This window comes from Bos grunniens, chromosome 7 (assembly GCF_055505025.1).
Source record: "Bos grunniens cultivar Pamir isolate PY7600 chromosome 7, Bosgru_T2T1.0, whole genome shotgun sequence".
Lineage (NCBI taxonomy): Eukaryota > Metazoa > Chordata > Mammalia > Artiodactyla > Bovidae > Bos > Bos grunniens.
This window is the reverse complement of record NC_141171.1, coordinates 42,229,862-42,234,320: the sequence shown is the minus strand read 5'-3', so window position 1 is coordinate 42,234,320 and position 4,459 is coordinate 42,229,862. Positions and strand designations below refer to the sequence as shown.

Below are 4,459 nucleotides of genomic sequence, written 5' to 3'. Positions count from 1 at the left end.
TTCTCCAGGCCAGAATACTGGAGTGGGTAGACTTTCCCGTCTCCAGGGGGTCATCCCAACCCCGGGATCAAACCCAGGTCTCCTGCATTGCAGGTGGATTCTTTACCAGCTGAGCCACAACGGAAGCCCAAGAATATTGGAGAGGTTAGCCTATCCATTCTCCAGCCGATCTTCCTGACCCAGGAATTGAGCTGGGGTCTCCTACATTGCAGGCAGATTTTTTTTTTTACCAATTGAGCTATCATGGAAACCCCTGCATAGAGATTAAATATGCAAGGTGACACTATACAGCCTTGACATACTCCTTTCCCATTTGGAACCAGTTTGTTGTTCCATGTCTGGTTCTAACTGTTGCTTCTTGAGCTGCATACATATTTCTCAGAAGGCAGGTAAGGTAGTTTGATATTCCCATCTCTTGAAGAATTTTCCACAATTTGTTGTGATCCACACAGTCAAAGGCTTTGGCATAGTCAATAAAGCAGAAGTAGATGTTTTTCTGGAACTCTCTTGCTTTTTCGATGATCCAGCAGATGTTCGCAATTTGATCTCTGGTTCCTCTGTCTTTTCTAAATCCAGCTTGAACATCTGGAAGTTCACGATTCATGTACTGCTGAAGCCTGGCTTGGAGAATTTTAAGCATTACTTTACTAGTGTGTGAGATGAGTGCAATTGTGCAGTAGTTTGAGCATTCTTTGGCATTACCTTTCTTTGGGATTGGAATGCAAACTGACTTTTCCAGTCCTGTGACCACTGCTGGGTTTTCCAAATTTGCTGGCATATTGAATGAAGCACGTTTAACACCATCATCTTTTAGGATTTGTAATAGCTCAACTGGAATTCCATCACCTCCACTAGCTTTGTTCATAGTGATGTTTCATAAGGCCTACTTGACTTCACATTCCAGGATGTCTGGAATATGAGTTGCATATTTCATTAATGGGATATTCCATTAATTAATTAATCCATTTTAATTGATTAATTCCATTAATTAATGGGAGTTGCACTCCCAACTCATATGCTATTCCTGTCAGATATATTTTAATCTCTCCTTTTTAACAGACAGAGGACTTGAATAGACATTTTTTCCAAAGAAGATAAACAGTTAACCAACAGCCATATGAAATGATGTTTAGTATCACTAGTCATCAGGGAAATGTAAATCCAAACCATAATGAATCTTCACCACACAGTTGTCAGAGTGTCAGAATGGCTTTAGGCAGAAAGACAACAAACAACTGCTCAGAAGGATGTGGATAAAAGGGAAGACTCTGGCACTAAGGTGTGATTGTAAATTGGTGCAGCCAGCATGGAAAACAGTATGGAGATTCCTCAACAAATTAAAATAGAACTACCTTTACATCCAGCAATCCCCCACCTTGTTATTTATCTGAATTAAAAAGATACGTGCACCCCTATATTCATTGCAACATTATTCACAGTATCCAAGATATGGAGGCAGCCTAAGTGTGCATTAATAGATAATGAATAGAAAAAATATTATATATATATATATGTAAATGCCACTCAGCCATTAAAAAAATTATAAAAATTTGCCATTTGCAGCACATGGATGGACTTAGAATGTATTATGTTGAGTGAAATAAGTCAGACAGGAAAGATAAATACTGTATAATTTCACTCAGTTATGGATCTAAAAAAAAAAAAAGGAACACATATATCAAACAAACAAACAAACCTGAAATCATAGATACAGAGAATAAACTGGGGGTGTGCCAGAGAGAAGAATATAGGGAAGAAAAGAAATACCTGAAGGACAGTAAGAAGTATAAAATAAAAATTAGTTGTAAAATAAATCAATCACGGTGTGAAATTTATAATGTAGGGGACGTGGTCAATAACTACATAATATATGGTGACAAATCAAAACTAGACATATCATGGTGGTCATTTTGAAATGTGCAGAAATATCAAGTCATTATGTTGTGTAACAGGGATTACAATAGTACAGTAGCTCAGTTACACTTCAGACAAACAGTCAAGCAAACTCATAGCAAAGACGTCAGATTTGTGGTTACTAGAGACATAAAATTAAGTGAATGCAATCAGAAGGTATAAATTCTCATTATAAGATAAATAGTACTAGGGAAATCATGTTTGTTGCTGTTGCTGTTGTTGTAGTTCCTAAGTATGGTCTGACTCTTTGCAGCCCCATGGTCTGTAGCCTGCCAGGCTCTTCTGTCCGTGGGATTCCCAGGTAAAACATGATAAATATTAATGGAATTAATATTGATGTATGTTACATACGAAAGTTATTAAAAGTAAATCCTGATTCCTCATCACAAGGACATTTTTTTTTAAGCTGGAGAATGTATTTTTATTCTTGTAGTTTTATACTAGGAAGTCAACATTTAATAATCCATTATTCACAATTGAATTATAAAAATTTTTAATCCTTAAATTGTACAAAAATATCCTATGACTCCAAATTTTATCACTCTTTCAAGTCTGAGAAAAAAAACTATCATGTAATTTAGTAACTTCTACAGACAGCAAAGTCCCACTGACTTAACATTTAGTCTGAAGTCCTACACTCAGATGAGAATTAAGAACAGCCAGTATCTAACTGGCCTGAAACCTGACTGTGTTCCTGGCTCAGGATTCCTGTAGTAAATCTGTAAGTCCACACTGAGACACAAAAATAAACTAGAGTGTGTACGTCATATAAAAACTTCACAGTAAAAATAACAAAAGTGTTAGCAAATTTCAACCATATTACAGTTTTCATCCAATTAGCTTTCAAAATGCCTGATTAACTGAATTAAATGCAATTTTTAAAAACATTTGCCCAGCATTTCAAAATGGTTATGGAGTATAACTTTTAAAATGTCAAAGTATACTGTACATATTGCACTTTTCTGCTAGGCTGGGCTGGTATCCTCCATGGCAAGATACCAAAACTACTGAATAATTACACTTTAAAATCATAGGTAATTGATTCATTTCCCTGAAATCATCATCATCATTATCACCAAAACCTTCCAGGATTTTATAAGATATGATTCTTTAAATACAATTTAAAATTTTAACTTAAAGAGGGAAAAAAGAAGACCCTAATATATTTGACTTATTTCCTTTTTTGGTCATTCAGTGACAAAAGAGAATTTTAAACAAATGATGTTTCATGTTTTTTGGCTTAATAAAAAGTTAAAATTTCCATTATCCAAATTAAGAAAAGTTTTACTAATCAGAAGCTATTAATTTTCAAAAGTCTATGTATGTCTGTCTGTAGGTCCTCTTAGAACCTTTCCAAACTTTCATAAACAATAGATTTTGATCAATTATGTATTAGAATCAAGTTAGGTAAGGAAAACATTTTGCAAAAATAAGATCACTTCCTAATATGCTTGACAAACTATTCATTTTCATTTGTGTTCCATTGAAGACATTACTGAAATCTGCCCAATGGTTTATTTCCAACTGTGATTATTTCCACTATGAAATTCTTCAGAATGTTTTAAGATTGGCTGCAGCTAGAGTTCTGACTTCCATCTGGACCCTGCTCTCCTTCACTGTTTGGAGGTGGTTTTGGTTTCAGCATCTTACTAAGAATAGTTGCCATCTCTTTTCTCTTATCAAATTTTTTCCACTGCTCATACAACTTTAAAATAACCCTGATTATTTCTAAAATCTTCTCCATATCCACAGAAAGCTCACCAAACCACTCTCTGGCATCTTTCTGCTGTACAACACAGGCTACATGCAGGCAAGCTAAAGCTATCATGAAAGGAGGATACAGTAGGCAAAGATCCATTCTGTAAGTATCATTCACTATCCTCCATGCATGGGGAAGCAACACGTCTTCTTGGCCCATGTCCTGCACATACTGGAGCAAAGGTCTATAAGGATGATAGATTAAGCAACAATCCATTAATTCTAAAAGATAGAATTCACATTCTAATACATGGTTCATCTTATAAGGAAATTCCTTTGGCATATGAAAATCTAGTTTTCAATACACAAGTAGCAGCAGCAATCAATCCTGTATTTGAGACTACTCCAAATTCCTCTACTTTGGATGCCAAAAACACACATGTAGGAGCCATTAATACAGGATCTATACTTTTCAGAGAATACCTTGCATAGAATCTCTTGAAATAGACCTTAGTCTATTTTTAGTCTATCATTGCAGTGGCAATGATTTGTTGTCTTAATTTAAGATGTTCACCTAATGCTTGGATAACATTTGTAAAAAATATCTGTAATTTCCAATACTCTTCTTCTGAGAGAAACTTTAAATCTTTTTGGTGTTCCTTCAACAGATCTTGTTTATCCAAAATCCACTGTAAATAGTGGGAGCTCTGTCAAAAGTTCCCTGCCATGGAACACAGCTTGCTCTGATAAAAAAGCACCAGCCAGCAGAGCGGCCCGCGGAGCGACCATAGACCCAACCCTCCCGGTCACCGCGCTCCTTGATCTGATGGCCTCAGCTCCGCTCCGC

The 4,459-nt window shown here is 35.9% G+C and overlaps 1 pseudogene; it reads right to left on the bottom strand.

Annotated features, from left to right (window-relative positions):
• Positions 1-3,239: 3,239 nt before the first annotated feature.
• On the bottom strand, positions 3,240-4,459 carry LOC147369238 (cyclin-C pseudogene; annotated as a pseudogene).